Source organism: Pan troglodytes, chromosome 21 (assembly GCF_028858775.2).
Source record: "Pan troglodytes isolate AG18354 chromosome 21, NHGRI_mPanTro3-v2.0_pri, whole genome shotgun sequence".
NCBI classification, from domain to species: Eukaryota; Metazoa; Chordata; class Mammalia; order Primates; family Hominidae; genus Pan; species Pan troglodytes.
The window spans coordinates 70,140,084-70,166,098 of NC_072419.2; the positions used below are offsets into that span (position 1 = coordinate 70,140,084).

Consider the following 26,015-nt stretch of genomic DNA (forward strand, 5'->3'; position numbering starts at 1 on the left):
GTCACTCAGTCACCCAGGCTGGAGTGCAGTGGCATGATCAGGGCTCACTGCAGCCTCCACCTCCCGGGCTCAAGCAATTCTCCCACCTCAGCCCCCTGAGTAGCTAGAACCACAGGTGCACACCACCACACTCAGCTAATTTTTTTTTTTTTAATTTCTTACAGAGACAGGGTTTCACCATGTTGCTCAGGCTGGTCTCGAAGTGCTGGGCTCAAGCCATCCACCAGCCTCGGCCTCCCAAAGTTCTGGGACTACAGGCGTGAGTCATCACGTGTGGCCTGGTGAGACTAACTTTTTTTTTCTTTTAGATGGAGTCTTGCTGTCGCCCAGGCTAGAATGCAGTGGTGCAATCTCAGCTCACAGCAATCTCCACCTCCTGGGTTCAAGCGATTCTTGTGCCTCAGCCTCCCAAGGGAAGCTGGGATTACAGGTGTGTGCCACCACACCCAGCTAATTTTTGTAATTTTAGTAGGGACAGGGTTTCGCCATGTTGGCCAGGCCGGTCTCGAGCTCCTGGCCTCAAGTGATCCTCCCACCTCAGCCTCCCAAAGTGCTGGGATTACAGGCACAAGCCACCACGTGTAGCCTGGTGAAACTAATCTTTTAACAGGAAAACGTTTTGAACAGACACATCACAAAGAAGAAACATCAGCAGGCACACATGGACAGAGGCTTCCCCAGCTGTCGGGGAAGTGCGCCCGGAACCACAGCAAGCTCCCCCATGAGAGTGGCCAGGACTAAGAGGCAAGGCCACACCATGTGTCCTCGAGGACACGAGCACCTGGAGCCTGCTCAGCTGCCGAGGGCACATGGAACGGTGCAGCCGCTGTGGAAAACAGTTCAGCAAAGCTGAACTCCACAGGACCCAACAACTCCGGTACCTACCCGAGAAGCAAAACCACCTGTCCAGACAGACTCATGCGTGAACGTTCACACCAGCTTCGCTCAGAACAGCCAAGGTTTGGGAACAACCCGAATGTCCAAATGTGCATCAACAGGTGAGCAGGTAAACACGGGATGCTTCCAAACTGCAGAGGCAGCTCAGGCACAAGAAGGGGCTGCTGGGCTCCGTCCCGGCCTCGGCACCCTGGGGCACCTCCCTGCTCAGCCTTCCGTCCCCCTATACAGGTCACGTCCACGCCACACGGATTATCCCACAGTTACGCTGAGTAAGAGAAGACAGTCACCAAGGAAAGCGTGTGATTCCCTTTATAGGAAACTCTAGACAACAGAAGTGAGTCCACAGTGGCAGACAACCGGCCGGGGGCTGCCTGGGCTGGGGTAGAGGGAGAGGCTGCGGGAAGCTCCTGTGGTGATGGTGAGAGTTGACAGCGTGCTGGCAAGCCCTCACAGCCCTCGCTCACTCTTGGCGCCTCCTCGGCCTCAGCGCCCACTCTGGCTGCGCTTGAGGAGCCCTTCAGCCCGCCGCTGCACCGTGGGAGCCCCTTCCTGGGATGGCCAAGGCCAGAGCCAGCTCCCTCAGCCTGCGGGGAGGTGTGGAGGGAGAGGCGTGGGCGGGAACCGGGGCTGCGTGCGGCGCTTGCGGGCCAGCTAGAGTTCCGGGTGGGTGTGGGCTTGGCGGCCCCGCACTCGGAGAGGCCCAGGGCAATGAGGGGCTTAGCACCCGGGCCGGCAGCTGCGGAGGGTGTCCGCCAGCAGTGCCGGCCCACCGGCGCTGTGCTTGATTTCTCGCCGGCCCTAGCTGCCTCCCCTCAGGGCAGGGCTTGGGACCTGAAGCCCGCCATGCCTGAGCCTCCCCCTCCCCGCAGTGGGCTCCTGCAGAGCCTCCCTGACGAGTGCCCCTCCCTGCTCCACCGCGCCGGGTCCCATCAACTGCCCAAGGGCTGAGGAGTGCAGGTGCACGGAGCGGGACTGGCAGGCAGCTCCACCTGTGGCCCCAGTGCGGGATCCACTCGGTGAAGACAGCTGGACTCCTGAGTCTGGTAGGGACTTGGAGAACCTTTATGTCTAGCTAAGGGATTGTAGATACACCAATCAGCACTCTGTGTCTAGCTCAAGGTTTGTAAATGCACCAATCAGTACCCTGTATCTAGCTCAAGGTTTGTAAATGCACCAATCAGTGCTCTGTGTCTAGCTGATCCGGTGGGGACTTGGAGAACCTTTATGTCTAGCTGAGGGATTGTAAATACACCAATCAGCACTCTGTATCTGGCTCAAGGTTTGTGAACACACCAATCAGCACCCTGTATCCAGCTCAAGGTTTGTGAATGCACCAATCAGTGCTCTGTGTCTAGCTATCTAGTGAAGACTTGGAGAACTTTTGTGTCTAGCTCAGGGATTGTCAATGCACCAATCAGCACCCTGTCAAAATGGGCCAATCAGCTCTCTCTAAAACAGGCCAATCAGCTCTCTGTAAAATGGACCAATCAGCAAGATGTGGGTGGGGTCAGGTAAGGGAATAAGAGCAGGCTGCCCTAACCAGTAGCGGTAACCTGCTGGGGTCCCCTTCCACACATTGGAAGTGTTGTTCTTTTGCTCTTTGCAATAAATCTTGCTGCTGCTCACTCTTTGGGTCCACACTGTCTTTACGAACTGTAAGACTCACCGCGAAGGTCTGCAGCTTCACTCCTGAAGCCAGCAAGACCACAAACCCACCAGAAGGAACAAACTCCAAACACATCTGAACATCAGAAGGAACACACTCCAGACACACCGCCTTTAAGAACTGTAATACTCACCGCGAGAGTCCTATGGCTTCATTCTTGAAGTCAGTGAGACCAAGAACCTACCAATTCCAGACACAATGGGGACGGCCTGTGTCTCCAAAGCCACCGGCAGCTCCACCCAAGAGTTCGAGCTCATCAAATTATGCTCGTTAAACAAGTGCCGTTTGCTGCATGTAAATTATGCCTCAATAAAGGATTAGTTTTTGTAAAAATATTCTTCCTCAGCTATAATCCTGTGCTTATCCAAGGACCTCACTGCCATTTGTTACGGGTTGAACCCCCCGCCCCCCAAATTCATGTTGAAGCCCTAACCCCTCATATTTCAGAATTCCACCTTATTTGGAAATAGGTCGTTGCAGATGCAATTAATTAAGATGAGGTCGCTGGGGCTGGACACGATGGCTCACACCTGTAATCCCAGCACTTTGGGAGGCAGAGGCAGGCAGATTACTTGAGGCCAGGAGTTTGAGACTAGCCTGGCCAACATGGTAAACTCCCGTCTCTACTAAAAATACAAATATTAGCCGGGTGTGGTGGCGCACGTCTGTAATCCCAGCTACTCAGGAGGCTGAGGCACAAGAATCACTTGAACCGGGAGACAGAGGCTGCAGTGAGCTGAGATCGCGCCACTGCACTCCAGCCTGAGTGACAGAATGAGACCCTCTCAAAAAAAAAACAATGAGGTTACTGGGGGCCCCTAATCCAGTATGATGAGTACCCTTAAAAGGGGGAGAAATTTGGACACAGGTTGGCCCGAAGCGGCAGCAGCGGAGGCCCCGGCAGAGGCTGGAGAGAGGCCTGGAGCAGACCCCCAGCACCCTCCCAGGAACCGCGGCGGGCCGACAACCAAACCTCAGACCCCCAGCACCCTCCCAGGAACCGCGGCGGGCCGACAACCGAACCTCAGACCCCCAGCACCCTCCCAGGAACCGCGGCGGGCCGACAACCGAACCTCAGGCCCCCAGCACCCTCCCAGGAACCGCGGCGGGCCGACAACCGAACCTCAGGCCCCCAGCACCCTCCCAGGAACCGCCGCGGCCGACGACCGAACCTCAGGCCCCCAGCACCCTCCCAGGAACCGCGGCGGCCGACGACCGAACCTCAGGCCCCCAGCACCCTCCCAGGAACCGCCGCGGCCGACGACCGAACCTCAGGCCCCCAGCACCCTCCCAGGAACCGCGGCGGCCGACGACCGAACCTCAGACCCCCAGCACCCTCCCAGGAACCGCCGCGGCTGACGACCGAACCTCAGGCCCCCAGCACCCTCCCAGGAACGTGGCGGGCTGATGCCCAAACCTCAGACCTCCGGCCTCCAGGAGTGGAGGGAACAGATGTCTGTTGTTTACGACATTCCCTTTGTGGCCCTTTGACATGGCAGCCCCAGGTCACTGACGCCCCGTTTCTACCACCAAAGAGCACGATGCCACAGACGCCAACAGGAGGAAACACGTTTCTGGGCAGCTCTGCCCACTCTTGCGAAGAAACCCACCAACCCGGCTCCCCCAGGGCACCTCACCAGCAGGAACCAGGCGTGGGCACCATCCCCCAGGATGCCATCCAGGCAGGGACCAGTGTGGGCACCATCCCCCAGGGCGCCTCGCCAGCAGGAACCAGGCACCTCCCCTCACACCAAGGCGTTCATGGTTTACCTTCTTCTGAAAAAATCAAGGTTAAGATATGAATACTGTGAAACTGTTGTACAAATTAAATTTCACATACGTCATATTACCATTGTTCGTGGTCGCATTTCAAAATTTTTAAGTGAGCTCCTGACTAGAAAACACTCCAAGACATGTTAGCAGAGTCGTCTTTCGACAGCGAGACCGGCGGTACTATCCACATCATCTCCAGTGAGCAAGTGGGTGCTGGCGATGAGGACTTTAGGTTTTCCACATGGCAGCCCCCATGTGGCCATCTGAAGATGCAAAGCCATGTCTGCCGGCCCCGGGCTGCCCAGGCCCCGGGCTGCCCAGGTCTCTGTCGGAGGCCCTGCCAGCCCCGCCCCTCCCTGCCCACTGGCCCCTTTCAGTTCCTTCATCTCCAGCCCGGCTCTGACGCCCAGGCCGCCTCCTCCGCCTTCCCGAACCTGGCTACCGTCACTTCCTTCTTTTTGTTTTTGTAATGGGGTCTCACTCCGTCCCCCAGGCTGGAGTGCAGTGGCGCAATCTCGGCTCACTGCAGCTTCAACCTCCCAGGCTCAAGGCATCCTCCCACATCAGCCTCCTGAGCAGCTGGGACCACAGGGACACGCCACCACACGGGCTAATTTTTTTGTTTTGTAGAGACGGGGTTCTGTCATGTTGCCCAGGTTGGTCTTGAATTCCTAAACGAACCTGCCGCCCTGGCTTCTCACAGCGCTGGGATGATAGGCGTGAGCCACTGCACCGACATAACGTCACTTCCTTCTGTCGGGCGTCCCCAGCCAGAGCCCAGCACGCTTCCCCTTTCCAAACACCTCTCACTGCCCTGCGCTGTCCCGTCTCAGCCCCAGCCACCAGGGTCTCAGTGGGCTGTGGGGTCCCTGAATGGAGGGGCTTCCACTCCCACCTCAGCAGCTCCAGGCCTCAGCATCCCTCCAGCTCCAGCCAGGTGCCCACCAGTCACACGCAGGGGAAGCCTGGAGCAGTGCCTGGCTCGGGCCATGTGTGAGGGTGGCAGGGGTGCCTCCAGATGGGCACAAGGTGCTCTGGGCACCCAGGAGGGGGCCGGGGCAGCTGAGCTCCTAGTCTGTCATTTGGGTTATAGATGACACAGTGGAACAGGTCAGATCTGTAAAGGCGAATCCTGCCATGAATCACAACAGCGGTCCTGAGCCCTCTCAGCCGATGGACACAGCCTCCCCCTCCTCCAGGAAGCCCTCCCGGGCATCACTGTTCTTACACTGACAGCACACATGCCACCTCGCTGCCTGACACTGCCCTGCCCTCCTCTCAGCCCAGGGACCACATCTCAATGCTGGACAGGCCCAACACATACACTTGGGGTCAACAAAACTACAGTACCAGGCCGGGCACGGTGGCTCACGCCTGTAATCCCAGCACTTTGGGAGGCCAAGGCAGGTGGATCACCAGGTCAAGAGATCAAGAGCAGCCTGGCCAACATGGTGAAACCCCGTCTCTACCAAAATTTAAAAAATTAGCCAGGCGTGGTGGGGGGCACCTGTAGTCCCAGCTACTCGGGAGGCTGAGGCAGGAGAATCGCTATAACCTGGGAGGCGGAGGTTGCAGTGAGCTGAGTTGGCACCATTGCACTCCAGCCTGGGCAACATAGTGAGACTCCGTCTCAAAAAAATAACAACAAAAAAAACCTACATGACTTTTTTTTTTTTTTTTCTCAGAAGGAGTCTCGCTCTGTTGCCAGGCTGGAGTGCAGTGACACGATCTCAGCTCACTGCAACCTCCACCTCCCGGGTTCAATTGATTCTCCTGCCTCAGCCTCCCGAGTAGCTGACATTACAGGCTCACACCACCATGCCTGGCTAATTTTTGTATTTTTAGTAGAGACGGGGTTTCACCACGTTGGCCAGGATGGTCTCGATCTCTTGACCTCGTGATCTGCCCACCTCGGCCTCCCAAAGTGCTGGGATTACAGGCATGAGCCACCACGCCCGACCTACAGTACCTTTTGAAAATTAAATCTGTAATACTGATTTACAGTATTTCAAAAATGTCTCGTACTAAGTGCTGATAGAAGGTAAAATTTAACAGCAGCCGGGCAGTGTGGTACACACCTCTAATCGCAGCACGTTGAGAGGCTGAGGCGGCAGGATCACTTGAGCCCAGGAGTTGCAGGCTGCAGTCAGTGAGCTCCGATTGCACCACTGTGCTCTAGCTGGAGTGACAGAGCAAGACCCCCATCTCTAAAGGAAAAAAAAAGACACAGGGAGGAGAGAAGGTCATGTGACCACAGGCAGAAACTGGAGTGACAAAGTCACAAGCCAAAGGATGCCTGGAGCCACCAGGAGCTGGAAGAGGCAGGAAGGACCCTGCCTGGAGTCTCCAGAGGGAGCATGGCCCTGAGACACCCTGAGTTCCAGCGCTGGACTCTGGAACTGAGAGGAGACGCCTCTGCTGCCGCGAGCTGCCCAGCAGGTGGTACTTTCACAGCAGCCCCAGGAAACGAATACACAAAGCCCTGCATCAGCTTTTTTTTTTCTCCTTTTTTTTGAGACGGAGTCTCGCTCTGTCGCCCAGGCTGGAGGGCAGTGGCACGATCTCGACTCACTGAAGCCTTCAGCTCACTGCAACCTCCACCTCCTGGGTTCAAGCGATTCTTGTGCCTCGGCCTCCCCAGTAGCTGGGATTATAGGTGTGTGCCACCACACCCGGATAATTTTTTTGTATTTTTAGTACAGACAGGGTTTCACCATGTTGGCCAGGTTGGTCTCGAACTCCTGACCTCAGGTGCTCTGCCCGCCTCCGCCTCCCAAAGTGCTGGGATTACAGGCATGAGCCACCATGCCCGGCCCCAACTTTTAAAAATATTGTAATTTTCTCAGAAAGCTAATCAGCTGGCTGGGAAAGGTGGCTCACGCCTGCAATCTCAGCATTTTGGGAGGCTGAGACGAGCGGATCACCTGAGGTCAGGAGTTCGAGACCAACCTGGCCAACATAGTGAAACCCCGTCTCTACTAAAAGTTAAAAAAAAAAAATTAGCCTGGCATGGTGACGGGTGCCTGTAATCCCAGCTACTCGGGAGGCTGATGCAGGAAAATCGCTTGAACCCGAGAGGCAGAGGTTGCAGTGAGCCGAGAACATGTCACTGCACTCCAGCCCAGGCAACAACAGTGAAACTCCATGTCAAAAAAAAAAAAAAGAAAAGAAAGCTAATCAGCTTAACAAGGCAAGAAAACTATTTGTGTACATTTTAAATCTGAAATACTGCTATGGCTAACTCTGACCTGAAATGGTAACTTCAAAAAAAATAGAACCTAAATAAGAAGGTTGTAATACCTGCTTAAAATAAAGGCAACACTATGCTCTCAAGGAATATGATGGAATCTTTCTCTTTTTTTGAGATGGAGTCTAGCTCTGTCACCCAGGCTGGAGTGCAACGGTGCGACCTTGGCTCACTAAAACCTCCACCTCCCACGTTCAAGCGATTCTCCTGCCTCAGCCTCCCATGTAGCTGGGACTACAGGCGCCCACCACCAGGCCCGGCTAATTTTGTTTTGTTTTGTTTTGTTTTTGTTTTTTGAGATGGAGTCTCGCTCTGTCGCCCAGGATGGAGTGCAGTGGCGCCATCTCGGCTCACTGCAAGCTCCGCCTCCCAGGTTCACGCCATTCTCCTGCCTCAGCCTCCTGAGTAGCTGGGACTACCAGCGCCCGCCACCACACCCGGCTAATTTTTTGTATTTTTAGTAGAGATGGGGTTTCACCGTGTTAGCCAGGATAGCCGCGATCTCCTGACCTCACGATGCACCTGCCTCGGCCTCCCAAAGTGCTGGGATTACAGGCATGAGCCACCACGCCTGGCCAGGATTGGTGTTAATTCTTAAAATGTTTGATAGAATTCAACAGTGAAGTGATATATACAATCATATACATATATAGAGAGAGACAGAGATGGACTTTTCTTTTGTTGGAAGTTTATTGACTATTGATTCTTTATTGAAATTGACTTTTCTTTTTGGAAGCTAAAAAGTACAATAACTGTAGTGAAAGTTTCTGAACTTTTCTTTCATTGGAAGTTTTTTGACTACTGATTCTTTATTTGTTATAGGTCTATTCAGATTTTCTGTTTCTTCTTGCGTCAGTTTGGTCTCACTCTGTCGCCCAGGCTGGAGTGCAGTGGCGCCATCTTGGCTCACTGCAACTTCTACCTCCCGAGTTCAAGTGATTCTCCCACCTCAGCCTCCCCAGTATCTCGGACTACAGGCGCACGCCAGCATACCTGGCTAATTTTTGTATTTTTAGTAGGAATGGGGTTTCACCATGTTGGCCAGGCTGGTCTCGAACTCCTGGCCTCAAGCAATCCGCCCGCCTCGGCCTCCCAAAGTGTTGGGACTACAGGTGTGAGCCACCGCGCCCGGCCTTCAGCTACTCCATTTTTAACATTTTGCCACATTTGTTTACATCAAGCAATATGATAGAATCCCTAACCAGTTACTTTTGGCTTAAAAGCTGTACTAGGCCAAAACAAGCGAAGCACCCGTCTGTGTGAGGCAGCGGGTCTGGCTTACAGGCGGCGCCTCAGGGCTCGCTCCCCCTCCGAGCGGGTCTCACTCCCAGAGCGGGGCTCGCCCGGTGTCCGGCCTCCGAGGCCGTGTGCCCAAGTCCCCACCTTGTGCGGCACAGGCCCTTCCCACAGGGGACACTCACGGAAGCTGAACGGACCTTCCCACAGGGCATTCACGGAAGCTGAACGGACCTTCCCACAGGGGACACTCACGGAAGCTGAACGGACCTTCCCACAGGGCACTCACGGAAGCTGAACGGACCTTCCCACAGGGGACACTCACGGAAGCTGAACGGACCTTCCCACAGGACACTCACGGAAGCTGAACGGACCTTCCCACAGGGGACACTCACGGAAGCTGAACGGACCTTCCCACAGGACACTCACGGAAGCTGAACGGACCGACGGAGGTGGCGTGGATGAGCAGCAGCCGCCTGAGCAGTGAGGAAACCCCGCGGACAGCGCGGTAAGGACCCTACTCAGATTACTGGAATTCACCGCTGGCCGCCTTCGATGGAGGAGTCCTCAGCTCCACATCCGCACGGCACAGACGGAGGGGGGCCCATGGGGCCCCAGCGATGAACCTGTCAGGGATCCCCCGTACCCTGTAGGCCAGTCAAGCCATCCTTCCCAGCCCTTGCCCCGGGGGCTGAGCGCAGGGGAGGGCCCGGAAGGCAGAGGCCACGGAGCCCGGGGCTTCAGGGGGGTGTGGGGCGGAAGCGGGGCCAGGGCGGAGGTCACGGACAGGGTCATCCGGACCCACAAGGAGTCTCAGCCCCGGGCCCGGCGGGAGGGAAGGGGGAAGCCAGGCTCTTCCTCCTAGGGCAGGGCCTGGGCTCCGGGGCAGTGTGACCTCCCGCCCCTAAGCGAGTCCTGCCTCCCCATGAGACCCGAGCTCCTCCAGCGTGGGTGGGAGGCGGACAGAGCCTCCCCCAGAGAAGGCCCTCCTCCGTCAAGCGCTCGGCCAGGACAGGCGCCAAGGCCGCCTTAAGAAATAAAACCAGCAGGCGCGGTGGCTCACGCCTGTAATCCCAGCACTTTGGGAGGCCGAGGCGGGCGGATGGTGAGGTCCGGAAATCAAGACCATCCTGGCTAACACGGTGAAACCCCGTCTCTACTAAAAAATACAAAAAAAAATTAGCCGGGCGTGGTGGGGGCGCCTGCAGTCCCAGCTACTCGGGAGGCTGAGGCAGGAGAATGGCGGGAACCCGGGGGGCGGAGCCTGCGGTGAGCCGAGATGGCGCCACTGCACTGCAGCCCGGGCGGCAGAGCGAGACTCCGCTTCAAAAAAAAAAAAAAGGAAGGAAACTCCATGATTCATGAGGTAAGACCTGGGAGCTGCCAGGACTCAGGGCCTCAGGGACGCCCGAGCAAGGGCGGCTCGGTGCTCCGGTGCTGCAGAGGCACTCAAGGGGCTCTCCACGTTCGCCTTCCACGTTCCCCTTCGCAGGGACCGCAGCGCCTGGGGCACTTCGCCATGGGCTTGGCCGAAGTGGGCACTAAAGGTGCAGACTCGGTGGAGCCAAGGGGGGCAAGGTCAGCAGCCCTGGGGGCGCAGCCCTGGGGGCCCCGCTGTGGGCCACGCCCAGCGCGTCCAGTCCTCATGGCCGCGTCTATTCCAGGAATGGGGTCCTGGGGTTCGGCACAGGCCTGCTGGGGTGGTGGCCCCACATCTTGCCTGTGTCCCCCCATATTATGCCCAAGGGAGCAACAAAGGCCACCCCTGGGTCCAGGCCTCAGGAGCTCACAGGAGCCCTGAGCCCAGAAGACAGCAGCGCCCTCACGCGGTCCTCAGCAAACCTGCCAGAGCCCAGCAGGTGGAGAGGACCCCGGGAGACAGCAGGAGCTCCGCGACCTCCCTTCCTCTCCCCTCTTCTCCTTTACGAAGTTAGCCGTGTGGTGGCCAGTGTGGCTTAACTCAATGATACAATTTTAAAGATTTCTGGAAAGGACTTAAAAGACACGTGCTTGACTCTGAGAAAAGATTTCAAGGCCAGGCCAGAATGGTGGCTCATGCCTGAAATCCCAACGCTGAGGGAAGCCGGGGCGAGCAGATGGCTTGAGCCCAAAAGTTCAAGACCAGCCTGGGCAACATGGTGAGACCCCATCTCTACAAAAAATAGAAAAAATTAGCCGGGCATGGTGGTGCACACCTGTAGTCCCCGCTACTCTGGAGGATGAAGTGGGAGGATCCCTTGAGTCGGGAGGTCGAGGTTGGAGTGAGCCAAGATGGCACCACTGTACTCCGGCATGGGTGACACAGCAAGGCCCTCTCTCAAAAAAAAAAAAAAAAGAAAAGAAAAGAAAACTCTAAATACATGGAACTGGCAAACATTAACGTAATGTCAATTACAAAGGTGGCCGTGACACAGGAGGCCCAGAGTGGGGCGGCCCTTGAAGCAGCCTGCAGCGTGGGGATGAGGCCTGCAGATGCCTCTGCCTCTTTGACTAATTCCACTTCTGAGACTCTGCCCCAAGGAAATAACCCAAAAAGCTAATTGGTTCCAAGATGTTCCAAGCACTGCTATGGCTAACAGTGACAAACAGAAAAAGACCCAAACACTCGACAATTCGAAGATGGCCCAGAAAACCGTGAAGTATTAAAACTGAGCAAAACCCAATTCCAGGAACATTAAAAATGCCAGTCACGTGGATGCTTAGAAGTTTATCAGAAATTAACGGGAAGAAATGAGAACAGAAAGCCCAGCTGGCCGTGTCTGCACAAGCTCACACACACCGACCACACTCAGGATAGGCACCAAAACCCCCCTTCCCCTCGCAAACCAAGGTCCTTATTCATAAAACACAAATGTAATCCTAGCACTTTGGGAGGCTGAGACAGGTGGATCATATGAGATCAGGAGTTTGAGACCGTCCTGGCCAACATAACGAAACTCTGTCTTTACTAAAAACACTAAAATTAGCCGGGCGTGGTGGCACGCACCTATAATCCCAGCTACTAGGGAGGCCTAGGCAGGAGAATCGTTTGAACACTGGAGGCAGACGTTACAGTGAGCCAAAATTGTGCCACTGCACTCCAGTCTGGGCAACAGAGTGAGACTCTGTCTCAAAAAACAAAAAAATAAATAAAAATAAAACACAAACGCGAGAACGTGCCCACCAGCACAGATGCAGGGTAGAATGACGCCACAGGAAATCAGCACCCAGGAGAACAGAGCGCGAACATGAGAGCAATCTACGTTTCTCTTTCCTCACTCCTACGAGGAGCTCCAGCGGCAGAGCCGGAGAACACTGGAGAGCACCAGCCGGCGTCCGTGTTCCACTCTCTTTGACTTTTCACAAACCCAACAGGCAGGCGAAGAGTCTGCCTCTCTGGGTCCCAGAACCCCACAGGATGGGCATGAGCCCCACCCCGCCCAGCCCACAGAGGCGAGTCTGGGTCCCAGAACCCCACAGAATGGGCATGAGCCCCACCCCGCCCAGCCCACAGGGGCGAGTCTGGGTCCCAGAACCCCACAGGATGGGCATGAGCCCCCCTAGGGGCAAGAGACGACAACAGGTGGACAAGATGCAAGCCACCAGCCCACTAGGACCTCGGAGCTGCCATGGGGTGGGTCTCCCCGAAGAAGAGTCGAGCAGCCTTCCTCTCCCCAGCCCCACCCCACCTCTCATACAGAAGACACTACAGCCCCAGGCCTCCCAGCTTCTGACTTCCAGGAGCAGAAGTAAGTTCTTCCACACGGCAGGAGGGGCCCTGGAAGGATACGACTGTCACCTCCTCTGAAAGTATTTCCAGGAAGCCCACTGTGCTCATAGCCATAGGCAACGCAGAGAGCAGGAAGATCTCGGGGGTGCAGAGAGGGGGTGGCCCATAGGTGATGCAGACAACTGACCCTGACCCCTGGGCCCAGCAGAGATCTGCACGTGTGAGGGTCAGCTCTGAGCTGGGCAACGGGCCAGCCGGCTCACCTTGCAGCCAGGTGAGCTCTACCCCACTGGGAAGAGAGCTGCTGCTGTCTGACTCCCTGCCACATGAGGACTCAGGACTCACTGGGCAGGTGAGCCATGGTGCAGGAACAAACCCCTTTCATCCAACTCTGCCATAAGACAAAATGTTAGAATCACAGTCCCTGTCACTAAGTAGCACATCTATTTCACCAACTCCCACTTTTCTACCAGGTCTGGCTCATACATCGTTCAGACCAAGTACTTGCCTGGGAAAAAAAACTAAAGTAAAAATAGCTCTTAGACTCCAAACGGGGAAGCATTAAAATATTCAAAAGAACTGACCCTGCAAATATTGAAACAAGGCTTTAGTGCTGACCCACCAAAGTGGCGGCGATCTTTTCGTAACAAAACTCTAATAGGAAAACTCCAAATGCAGGCAAAATTTGCATCAACTTTTCCTACATAAAAAAAAGAGAAGCAACGGTAAACTACATTTGCATTTTTAGTAAAAACTAAATGAAAATCAACTTGAAATAAGAAAATTAACGTTAAAATTTTTCACAAGGCCAGGCAAGGAGGCTCAGGCCTGTGATCCCAGCACTTTGGGAGGCTGAGGCGGGCAAATCACGAGGTCAGGAGATCGAGACCATCCTGGCTAACACAGTGAAACCCTGTCTCTACTAAAAATACAAAAAATTAGCCAGGCAATGTGGTGTGCACCTGTAATCCCAGCACTTTGGGAGGCGGAGGCGGGCGAATCACAAGGTCAGGAGTTCGAGACCAGCCTGGCCAACATGGTAAAACCCCGTCTCTACTAAAATACAAAAAATTAGCCAGGCGATGTGGTGCGCGCCTATAATCCCAGTGCTTTGGGAGGTGGAGGCGGGCGAATCACAAGGTCAGGAGTTCAAGACCAGCCTGGTCAACATGTGGAAACCCCGTCCCTAGTAAAAGAAATACAAAAAATTAGCTGGGTGTGGTGGCAGGCGCCTGTAATCCCAGCTACTCGGGAGGCTGAGGCGGGAGAATCACTTGAAGCCGGGAGGTGGGGGTTGCCATGAGCCAAGACCACCCCACTGCACTCCAGCCTGGTGACAGAGCCAGACTCCATCTCAAAACAAAAAACAAAACAAAACCAAAAAAAACTACGGCTGGGCGTGGTGGCTAACGCCTGTAATCCCAATACTTTGAGAGGCCAAGGCAGGTGGATCATGAGGTCAAGAGATTGACAGCATCCTGACCAACATGGTGAAACCCCGTCTTTACTAAAAATAGAGAAAAATATTAGCTGGGTGTGATGGCGCGTGCCTGTAGTCCCAGCTACTTGGAAGGCTGAGGCAGCAGAATTGCTTGAACACGGAAGGCGGAGGTTGCAGTGAGCCGAGATCGCGCCACTATACTCCAGCCTGGTGACAGAGTGAGACTCCGTCTCAAAAAAAAACAAAAACAAACAAAAAAAAACAGGCATCAAAATATGAAACAACCCGTGTTTTAAAATACATTAAGTTGGGGCCAGGCACAGTGGCTCACACCTGTAATCCCAGCACTTTGGGAGGCTGAGGCGGGTGGATCATCTGAGGTCAGGAGTTCGAGACCAGCCTGGCCAACATGGTGAACCCTCATCTCTACTAAAAATACAAAAATTAGCCAGGCGTGGTGGAGCGCGCCTGTAATCCCAGCTATTCGGGAGGCTGAGGCAGGAGAATCACTTGAACCCAGAAGGCAGACGTTATAGTGAGCTGAGACTGTGCCACTGTACTCCAGCCTGGAGACAGAGCAAGACTCCATCTCAAAAAAAAAAAAAGAAAGAAAGAAAGAAAATACATTAAGTTGGAAATTCCAATGTAAGCACTGTGGCTACACACCAGAGTAACTGCTCCCCTGCCACTGCCCTGCGCGGGCGAGTCCCAGCCCTCCCGCCTCTACCTGGTTCTACTGACGGCTCAGGCAGGAGTTCAAGGTCACAAGGATGCACCCAGCCAGACCTTCAGGTAGGAAGTGTCACAGAACCAAAACCGATCCTTCAGCAAATAAGTAGCATGAAATGGAGAGAAGAAACGCAACTTCAGGGACATCACCACCCACAAGCAGCACATGGCCCTCATCCCAACTCTGATTCAAGTAAAGCCACAGTGAAAATGTGCAGGCCACAGTCAAGAACGCTGAGCCCAGCCCAGCATCGCGACGCTGAGGAAGTGTTGCGGGGTGCCCGGCTGCGTGTGAGCCACACACAATGAAGCACCGAGGGTAAAACTGAGATTTGCTTTAAAACACTTGAGAGAAAAAACAGTGGGAAGGGCCGGGCGCGGTGGCTCACGCCTGTAATCCCAGCACTTTGGGAGACTGAGGCGGGTGGATCACAAGGTCAGGAGATCAAAACCATCCTGGCTAACATCGTGAAACCCTGTCTCTACTAAAAATACAAAAAAATTAGCCGGGCATGGCAGTGGGCGCCTGTAGTCCCAACTACTAGGGAGGCTGAGGCAGGAGAATGGCATGAACCCGGGAGGCAGAGCTTGCAGTGAGCCGAGATCACGCCACTGCACTCCAGCCTGGGCAACAAAGCAAGACTCCGTCTCAAAAAAAAAAAAAAGAAAAGAAAAGAAAAGAAAAAAAGAAAGGAAAAAGAAAAAACAGTGGGAGAGAGTGGGAGAGATGAGTAAGACAAGAGCAGAGCACTGGGGGTTCCCGCAGCCAGGCGACGTGGACGTTCTCTCTAATTTTGTGTATGTTTGAAAAGTTCCAAAATAAGTTTTTAAAAATATAATTAGGTTTTAAAATAATAATATAACTTTTACAAAACTGGGAAAATATACAATCCAGCGATGCAAATGCGGTGAGAGAGAATCTCATCTGGAAACCCACAGGCAGCCCCACCCCTCAACAGGAGGCCCAAGACCTGCCTCTGCAGGGGGAGAGAACCCCAAGACCTGCCTCCTCCCACCCCCAGGCAAGGGTCCTCATTTGGGGTTGACCTCCCAGAGGAGTGCAGCAAGCCTGGGCCTCAGGAGTCTGACTGTGGGTGACAAGCCACAGACACAGCCATGTCCACATCGCACCATGGCCACCGCAGGCAACTTAGAATGCTCTTGATACTCACCCTACTTCGGAATTAGGAATATCAGATGCACCATTCACAATGCTATGTGCTAAATTAAAGTTCCACATGTTACTACCTCACAAACCAAACTTTCCTGAATTTTAGCAATGATATTTCAGTAGTTGCTACCCTTCATTTGCCAGGGATCTTACTGGATGCACTAAAAATGCTATTGTGAGCTGATCATGGTCTCACATGCCTGGGGTCCCAGCTACTCAGGAAGCTGAGGCACAAGGATCGCTTGAGCCCAGGACGTCGAGGCTGCAGTGAGCTGAGATTGCGCCACTACACTCCAGCCTGGATGACAGAGCAAGACCCTGTCTCAAAATAAACAAACAAAACATGCTATTCTGAAAAGGGGCCACAGCTCACCAGCTGCTGAGAAGACACAAAAGGCCGAGAGCCCAAGTCTGAGCTGAAGGCACAGGTGCGGTGGGCCCAGGTGCAGTGGGCGCAGGTGCAGTGGGCACGAGTGCAAGTGCAGTGAGTGCAATGGGTGCAGGTGCAGTGGGTGCAGGTGGGCACCGGTGCAGTGAGTGCAGGTGCAGTGGGCAAAGGTGCGGTGAGTGCAGGTGCAGTAGGTGCAGATGGGCACAGGTGCAGGTGGGCATAGGTGCAGTAGGTGCAGGTGCAGTGGGTACAGGTGGGCACAGGTGCAGTGAGTGCAGGTGCAGTGGGCAAAGGTGCAGTGGGTGCAGGTGGGCACAGGTGCAGTGGGTACAGGTGGGCATAGGTGCAGAAGGTGCAGGTGCAGTGGGTACAGGTGGGCATAGGTGCAGTGAGTGCAGGTGGGCACAGGTGCAGTGAGTGCAGGTGCAGGTGGGCACAGGTCCAGTGGGTGCAGGTGCAGTGGGTGCAGATGGGCACAGGTGCAGGTGAGCACAGGTGCAGTGGGTGCAGGTGGGCACAGGTGCAGAAGGTGCAGGTGCAGTGGGTACAGGTGGGCATAGGTGCAGTGAGTGCAGGTGGGCACAGGTCCAGTGGGTGCAGGTGCAGTGGGTGCAGGTGGGCACAGGTGCAGTGGGTGCAGGTGGGCACAGGTGCAGAAGGTGCAGGTGCAGTGGGTACAGGTGGGCATAGGTGCAGTGAGTGCAGGTGAGCACAGGTGCAGTGAGTGCAGGTGGGCGCAGGTCCAGTGGGTGCAGGTGCAGTGGGCACAGGTACAGTGGGCACAGGTGGGCGCAGGTGCAGTGGGCACAGGTGCAGTGGGCACAGGTGGGCACAGTGCAGTGGGCGCAGGTGGACACAGGTGCAGTGGGTGCAGGTGCAGTGGGCGCAGGTGCAGTGGGCACAGGTACGGTGGGCACAGGTGCAGTGGGCGCAGGTGCAGTGGGCGCAGGTACAGTGGGCACAGGTGGGCACAGGTGCAGTGGGCGCAGGTGCAGTGAGCACAGGTGGGCGCAGGTGCAGTGGGTGCAGGTGCAGTGGGCGCAGGTGGGCACAGGTGCAGTGGGCACAGGTGTAGTGAGCAAGGCAAAGGGGGTGCCCAGAGGAGGGCCCGAGTCCTGCTTCGGATGGGGAGGCACAAGCAGCCGCAACACTCAGCTGCCCCTCTTGGCTCCATCTCTGCTCACCCCCAACATGACTCCCTCCCCACCCACCCCGTGTCTCTCCTCACAGGCTGGCAGGCTCACATCACCCAAGATACTCAAAGCATCTCCCCCATCTGCATAACCCAGCAAAGCAAGGACTCCATGAGCTGCTGTGTACCCAGGCCAGGAACCTGACCTGCCACAGGCCCAGGGCTGCGTGCACACTGGCTGAATGCATTAGTTAATATTTTGGTGACGCTGGTTACTTGCCACCTCTGCTGTAAATAACAGCAGCGTCAAGGATACAGTGGCCATGAGAGGTGGCAGCTGCTGATGCGTGGAGAAGCCTCCATAGAGAAATACGTGTGGAAGATGCATCAAGAAAACCCAAGCTGTGATGCTGTTAAGGGCTGAAATGTGTCTGCTGAAGTCCTAAACCTGCAAATGTGACCTTATTTGGAAATAGGGTCTTTGCAAATATAATCAAGTTAAGATGAGGTCACAGTGGATTAGGGCGGGCCCTCACCCAATAGGACCAGCTTCCTCAAAAGAAAAGGAAAAGGCCAGGCCTGGCACGGTGGCTCACGCCTGTAATCCCAGCACTCTGGAAGGCTGAGGCGGGCAGATCATCTGAGGTCAGGAGTTCGAGACCAGCCTGACCAACATGGAGAAACCCCGTCTCTACTAAAAATACGAAACTAGCCGGGCATGGTGGCGCATGCCTGTAATCCCAGCTACTCAGGAAGGCTGAGGCAGGAGAATCGCTTGAACCCAGGAGGCAGAGGTTGCGTTGAGCCAAGATCGCGCCACTGCAGTCCAGCCTGGGCAACAAGAGCGAAACTCAGTCTCAAAAAAAAAAAAAAGAAAAGAAAAGGAAAGGGCCAGATGTGGTGGCTCATGCCTGTAATCCCAACTCTTGGGGAGGCAGAGGCAGGAGGATCGCTTGAGCCCAGCATGGGCCACATAGGGAGACCCTGTCCCTACAAAAAGTAAAAAAATTAGCCAGGTATGATGGTGCATGCTTGTAGTCCCAGCTACTTGGGAGGCTGAGGCAAGAGGATCCTTGAGTCTGGGAGAAGGAGGCTACAGTGAGCTGTGCTTGTGCCACTGTACTCCAGCCTGGCCCACAGAGTGAGATCCTGTCTCAAGAAAAAAAAAATAGAAAAAGAAAAAGAGGCCGGGTGCAGTGGCTCAGGCTTGTAATCCCAGCTCTTCAGGAGGCCAAGGTGGGCGGATCACCTGAGGTCAGGAGTTCGAGACCAGCCTGGGCAACATGGTGAAACCCTGTACCTACCAAAAATACAAAAAATTAGTCAGGCGTGGTGGCACACGCCTGTAATCCCAGCTACTTGGAAGGCTGAGGCAGGAGAATCGCTTAAACCTGGGAGGTGGAGGCTGCAGTGAGCCGAGATGGTGCCACTACACTCCAGCCTGGGCAGCAGAGTGAGACTCTGTCTCAAAAAAAAAAAAAAAAGGAAGAAGAAGAAAGAAGAGGAAAAAACCTGGACACCCACAGGGGAGACTGTGTGAAGACAGAGGCAGAGGCTGGAGCGAGGTGTCTACAAGCCAAGAGGCACCAGGGACTGTGGTCAACACCTGCAGCTGAAGAGGCAGGAGGACCCTCCCCTGGAGCCTTGGGAGGAAGAGTGGCCCCGTCCACCCCGATGCTGGGTGTCAGCCTCCAGCCCTGTGACAGAATAAGGCTCTACCGTTTTCAGCCACTCAGGCCATGGTCCCATGTAACACAGCCCCAGGAACTCGCCCAAACAGCAAGCTCACCTACAGAGACTGCACGGCACCATGCTCTGAGTGGTGGCACTGGGGGTCTTCACCCAGGATTCACATGGTCCCATCCGCCAGGGACCCTGCCTTTTGAGTCTGTAGTTTTGAGGTACACTGCAAGGGGCCCTTTGTAGAGCTGGACAAGGGCGCTGGGGTGAGAGCCACTGGCGCCATCCACGCTGCCCCTGCCAGGTGAGGCATGCCTTGACCACGGTCCTGCTGGAAAGCACATGGCAAAGCCACCCAGAAACCAGATGCAAAGCCCAGAAGCCCTCGGTGCAGCCCCTGCATCCAAGTCACGGTCCCCTCCAGCTGGGCTGCGTAAGGAGGTCCAACCCTGGGTCTTCGTGAGGAGGAGAGCAGTGCAGTGCCGCCCCGCAGTCAGCTCTGCAGAGGGAGGGTGGGCCAGGCCAGTGCGGACCCCCAGGGCATGTTCTACAGCAACAGTGGCCACAGCTCCAGCCAACACCTGGGCACTCGCCATCTCTCCTGATAGTTATGTATTCACGTCAGCGTGTCAAGAAAAGCATCACTGGCTGGTCGCAGTGGCTCATGCCTGTCATCCCAACACTTTAGGATGCCAAGGCGGACAGATCACAAGGTCAGGAGTTCGAGACCAGCCTGGCCAACATGGTGAAACCCCGTGTCTATTAAAAAAAAATGCAAAAATTAGCCGGGCATGGTGGCAGACACCTGTAATCCCAGCTACTGGGGAGGCTGAGGCAGGAGAATCGCTTGAAACTGGAAGGCGGAGGCTGCAGTGAGCTGAGATCGCGCCACTGCACTCCAGCCTGGGTGAAAGAACGAAACTTCAGCTCAAAAAAAAAAAAAAAAAAAAGAAGGCCAGGCGCAGTGGCTCAAGCCTGTAATCCCAGCACTTTGGGAGGCCAAGGTGGGCGGATCACAAGGTCAGGAGTTCAAGACCGCCTGACCAACATGGTGAAACCCCGTTTCTACTACAGAATACAAAAATTAGCCAGGCGTGGTGGTGTGCGCCTGTAATCCCAGCTACTCAGGAGGCTGAGGCAGGAGAATCGCTTGAACCCGGGAGATGGAGGTGGCAGTGAGCTGAGATCGCGCCACTGCACTCCAGCCTGGGCGACAGAGCGAGACTCTGTCTGAGAAGAGAAGAGAAGAGCATCACTGAGACACCAACTCATGACTTCCTGGATGCGCTTCCTTCTTAAGACAAGGCAAAAATTAGGTGAAGTACAAAATGAGGTTGTTATTAATAACATTAAGCGAACAGAGAGAGCACCCGGGACGCTAATGGATGCTGCCTGCCAGCTTTGCTCCCTCCAGGAGCGCATCCCGAAGAAGACGAGCCAGCCCTCACCAGGGTGCAGGTGTGTGTCTCACTCCGACCCTTCCTGACCCTGAATCTCAGGCTCACCCGGAGGCGTCTGTGATCACAGCTCTGCTTCCTGTGAGGGCTCTGCCATGGGCACTCGACATGGCCTTACACAGACACAGGGCCCCACAGACGATGGGACCTCCTACCCTCCCTTCTCCCAAGGTCTCTAGCAATTTCCACACTGAAGAAAGCAAAAACAGCAACAGTGTCCCAGGGGCCAGACCAGAGGTAAACGGATTAACACGACCACTTCTCGGCCTCCCTGAATGTTACTGCAATGTCTAGTGAAATCCAGTGAGCAGCCGTGAAAATGGCTTTAACTAGATGGGATATCAGAGTTAGTGCCACCTCGTAACTCCCTGCCTCACTCCGCCAACAAGTAAGAAAAGCAACTGGGACGCTCGGAGCACTGACAGCCGCTTTGTCAGTCACGGGACACGCATTTCACCGTCCAGCAGAGGGTGTCTGCTAATGATTTCCGAAAAGTTCTTCAAAACACTCCGAAGTACAGAACAAGTCTACATACAAACTAAAATAAAAGCAACGAAATACTATAGATGTATTTCCATATATCACCGTAGGCAGCGAAACATAACCATTTCCTCAGGCAAAAACATGCAAACTCCCAGTGTATGACGTTAGCAACGTATAACGAAGAAAAGAAAGCAAAAGTCATAAAAACAATAAACAGGCACACTTTTTTTTTTTGTTTGAGACGAAGTCTCGCTCTGTCACCCAGGCTGGAGTGCAGTGGCATGATTTCGGCTCACTGCAAGCTCTGCCTCCCAGGTTCACGCCATTCTCCCACCTCAGCCTCCTGAGTAGCTGGGACTACAGGCACCCGCCACCACACCCAGCTAATTTTGGTTTTTTTGTATTTTTAATAGAGACAGGGTTCCACTGTGTTAGCCAGGATGGTCTCGATCTCCTGACCTCGTGATCCGCCTGCCTCGGCCTCCCAAAGTGCTGGGATTACAGGCATGAGACACCATGCCCGGCCAATGTAAACAGGCACACTTTTTAAGAAGTATATTTTATAGAGAGAGAGAGAGAGAGAGAGACAGAGTTTTGCTCTTGTTGCCCAAGCTGGAGTGCAGTGGTGCAATCTCGGCTCACACAACCTCCACCTCCCCAGTTCAAGCGATTCTCCTGCCTCAGCCTCCCGAGTAGCTGGATTACAGGCGCGCCACCATGCCCAGCTAATTTTGAATTTTTGGTAGAGACCGGGTTTCTCCATGTTGGTCAGGCTGATCTCGAACTCCCGACCTCAGGTGATCCGCCCACCTGGGCCTTCCAAAGTGCTGGGATTACAGGCGTGAGCCACCGCGCCCAGCCTATTTATTATTTTTTTAGATGGAGCCTCACACTGTTGCCCAGGCTGGACTGCCACAGCACGATCTCGGCTCACTGCAATCTCTGCTTCCCAGGTTCAAGCGATTCTCCTGCCTCATCCTCCCGAAGAGCTGGGACTACAGGTGTCTGCCCCCATGCATGGCTAATTTTTTTTTTTTTTTAGATGGAGTTTCGCTCTTGTTGCCCAGGCTGGAGTGCAATGGTGCGATCTCAGCTCACTGCAACCTCCGCCTCCCAGGTTCAAGAGATTCTCCTGCCTCAGCCTCTCAAGTAGCTGGGATTAGAGGCATGCGCCATCACGCCCAGCTAATTTTTGTATTTTTGGTAGAGACGGGGTTTCACCATGTTGGCCAAGATGGTCTCAATCTCTTGACTTCATGATCCGCCCGCCTCAGCCTCCCAAAGTATTACAGGCGTGAGCCACTGCGCCCGGCCTTTTTTTTTTTTTTTAGTAGAGACAGGGCTTCACTATGTTGGCCAAGACAAACTCCTAACCTCAGGATCCACCCACCTCAGCCTCCAAAGTGCTGGGATTACAGGCCTGAGCCACTGTGCCTGGCCATTATTATTACTATTATTTTTTTTTATTTTAGAGAGGGTCTTGCTGTGTTGCCCAGGGTGGCCTTAAACTCCTGGGCTCAAACGCTCCTCCTGCCTCAGCCTCCTGAGCAGCTGGGACTACAAGCAGGCACGCTTTTTTTTTTTTTTTTTTTTTTTCTGAGACGGAGTTTCCCTCTTGTTGCCCAGGCTGGAGTGCAATGGTGCGCTCTCAGCTCACTGCAACCTCCACCTCCCAGGTTCAAGTGATTCTCCTGCCTCAGCCTCCCAAGTAGCTGGGATTACAGGTGTGTGCCACCACGCACAGCTGATTTTTTTGTGTATATATTTTTAGTATAAATGGGGTTTCACCATGTCAGCCAGGCTAGTCTCAAACTCCTGACCTCAGGTGATCTGCCCACCTTGGCCTCCCAAAGTGCTGGGATTACAGGTGTGAGCCACCATGTCTGGTCCAGGCTCACTTTTAATAAGGTGATGCTAAACAGAAATACTTAAAGTACAGAGTAACATTAACCTGAAATGTTTCATTCACTTTGGACAAAAACAACAGCCACTGTTTAGGAAGCACCGAGGCGGTTTTAAATATCCTGACTCCCTTAGTTTCCCTTCAGAAATAAAAACCTTTGTGATATCACTAACAGTTCTCAGAGCACAAGGCTGTCCCGCAGCCTGCCCCAAGCACTTACTCACCAGAAAAACCCAGCCAGTCACTCAGCACACTGCGAGAACTTACACCTTTAACTTCCCCTATCTAAGAAGCTTTTTGCAGGAAAAATTACCATCTGTGCTTTTACTCAATAGTGAGCTCTTACCATTAACATTTTAGAAACATGAACACAGCCCTGATCAAGCGGAACCGATACACTCCCGAAACAGGCAGAAAATCCTAAACACACTTGCAGCACCAGCCAGCAAAGCTGCACTCACAGCGTCGGGAACCGGAGGTGGCTGGGAGAACCGGGAATAAACGACGGGACACACGTCCAGCCTTCCTGAGTTCAAGCGCCCTGAATTCACCCACCAGCACACCCATGGGGGAGACGGGCACTTTTGTATGTGACACGGGCCCCCAATGAGAAAAGCCTGGGGTGCTCTCCCTAGAGCTGACACGTGTACACGCATGCAAAACCCAGCCCTGGGACTGATGGGCTCTAGGCCCCGACAAAGGAGCACAGGAGGCCTATTCCATTTCAGTACAATGGGTTCCGTGATCGGCCAAGGCTGGGCTCAGTCCTACACCAGACTGACAGCTTCCTCACCCTCCCACGCTTGGGTTTAAAGACATGTCCACAGGAAGATGCACCATCAGTCAACGGCTGCTGTTAGGAGAAACAGGAACAGCACCGACCACACGGCGAGCACAGGACACGGCCAACCCGGCAAGCACGAAAACATGAGAGAGTGAAGCCTACGGTGAGTCTCGGAATTCCAGACCACGGGCCAGGCGCTATGGCTCACACCTGTCGTCCCAGCACTTTGGGAGGCTAAGGCAGGATGAATGCTTGAGCCCAGGAGTTTGAGACCAGCCTGGGCAACACAGCGAGACCCTGTCTGTACAAAACATGTTTTAAAAATGGAAACAAAAAGTCGGGAGCGGTGGCACACACCTGTCATCCCAGCACTTTGGGAAGCCGAGACGGGTGGATCACTTAAGCTCAGGAGTTCGAGACCAGCCTGGGCAACATGGACAAACCCATCTCTACTATTCAAGACCAGTGCGGGCAACATGGACAAACCCTGTCTGTACTAAAACTTAAAAAAAAAATTAGCTGGGCATGGTGGCGCGCACCTGTGATCCCAGTTACTCAGGAGGCTGAGGCAGCAGGAGAATCACTTGAAACCGAGAGGTGGAGATTGCAGTGAGCCAAGACTGCACCACTGCACTCCAGCCTGAGCGACAGAGTGAGACTCCACCTCAAAAATAAATACATAAAATAAAAATAAAAATGGGAACAAAAGGCCAGGCACAGTGGCTCACTGTCATCCCGGTACTTTGGGGGTTCAAGGTGGGCAGATGGGGGTGCACTCGCGCTCAGGAGTTCAAGACCAGCGTGGGCAACATGGCAAAACCTGGTCTCTACTAAAAAAAGTACAAAAATTAGCAGGGTGTGGTGGCACACGCCTATAATCCTAGCTACTCAGGAGACTGAGGCACAAGAATCACTTGAGCCCAGGAAGCAGAGGTTGCAGTGAGCCAAGATCACGCCACTGCATTCCAGCCTTAGCAACAGAGTGAGACCCTGTCTCAAAAAAATAAATAAGATAAAATAAAAATAAAACAAAAATAAAAAAATTGGCCGGGTGTGGTGGTGCGTGCTTGTAGTCCCAGGTACTCAGGAGGCAGAGGTGGCAGGATCGCCTGAGCCCAGGTCGAGGCCACAGTGAGCCATGACCGTGCCACTGCACTCCAGCCTGGGCAACAGAACGAGGCCCCTTCTCAAAAAAAAATTAAATAATTCAGACCAGAAAAAAGGACAATATCTACGTCACACTGCATCCCTGACCACACACTTCCCAGAACAAGTTTTCTCGTTGTGGTGTCTTCCAATTCCTTTTCCTCTGTCCTGATTCCTGTCCTGACCTTTGTCCTCTAGGACCCGTGTGTGTGTGTGTGTGTGTGTGTGTGTGTGTGTGTGTGTGTTCTTTGGGACTGCTCCGTTTTCTGTTTGTAAAAGGAGATGTAAACCGTTGAATGGGCTCCCCACAGGACTAACGTAAACGACCAGATTACACTTGAGAAGTGGAGATTTTGAGTGCAGAGAGGAGGCTGTAGGCGAATCAAGGCTTCTTTAGAGACCAGAGGCTCAGGGCAGGGTCGCTGGCCAAAGTCCTCTGTTTCCTTGAATGGGTAACAAGCAGACACGTCCCACCTAAGCATCAGGGCCACCTTCGAGGTTGAGCAGCCGGTCTCCCTGAAGCATGGGAAATTCCGAGTCTTGTGGGTCTGCAGATTCCACACTGAAATCGGAGGAGGAAGAAACAGGGCTGGACCTGGACAAACAAGTGCCTTCTTCAGCCGGTTTGTTCTCCACCCCTAAAGGAGCTGAATAATCTCTACTTCTTTCCAAAATACCTAAACTGGCTTTTAACTTGCCAAATAAAAGGATACTGCCATTCACCAGATTCAATAATTTAAATGGCATGGAAAGAGAACACCCATTTTATTCAAATAGGGCCACACCGAGACAAGAAAGACTACAGACCATGTTGTCTTGAAAGCTAATTTAGCAAATATCAGAAAAACTCACTTGGCGGTTGCCACAAAAGCCCTGAACCACGCCCTTTTTCCTGAAAGCTCAGGGTTTGCAGGACAACTCAGAGGTTCTAATCCCACCCAAAATTTCACGTGGCCAAGGAACACTTACCGCCTTCCCCCACCCCCGTTCTTCTGGGTGCTCCGAGAGGTGATGCTTCCATCACTGCACCCCCATCTCACCATCATCAAACCCTCCCTCCCCCACCTTCCCATCACTGCACCCCCATCTCACCGTCATCAAACCCTCCCTCCCCCATCTTCCCATCACTGCACCCCCATCTCACCGTCATCAAACCCTTCCTGGCTG

General features: G+C 54.1%; 1 protein-coding gene and 1 pseudogene across 4 annotated transcripts in view; one reads left to right on the plus strand and one right to left on the minus strand.

Annotated features, from left to right (window-relative positions):
* Nucleotides 1-26,015, minus strand: part of ZBTB46 (zinc finger and BTB domain containing 46) — an 88,609-nt gene that overhangs the window by 55,977 nt on the left and 6,617 nt on the right. For 2 of the 4 annotated variants that reach the window (XR_008541286.2, XM_016938377.4), the window contains exon 1: nt 6,418-7,054. The exons of the other annotated variants lie outside the window; for them this stretch is intronic. The gene's annotated coding sequence lies outside the window, so the exon portion shown is untranslated. Of the gene's footprint in view, nt 1-6,417; nt 7,055-26,015 lie in introns of those variants that run through there. 4 annotated transcript variants of the gene reach the window in all.
* Nucleotides 4,480-24,683, plus strand: LOC129138185 (uncharacterized; annotated as a pseudogene).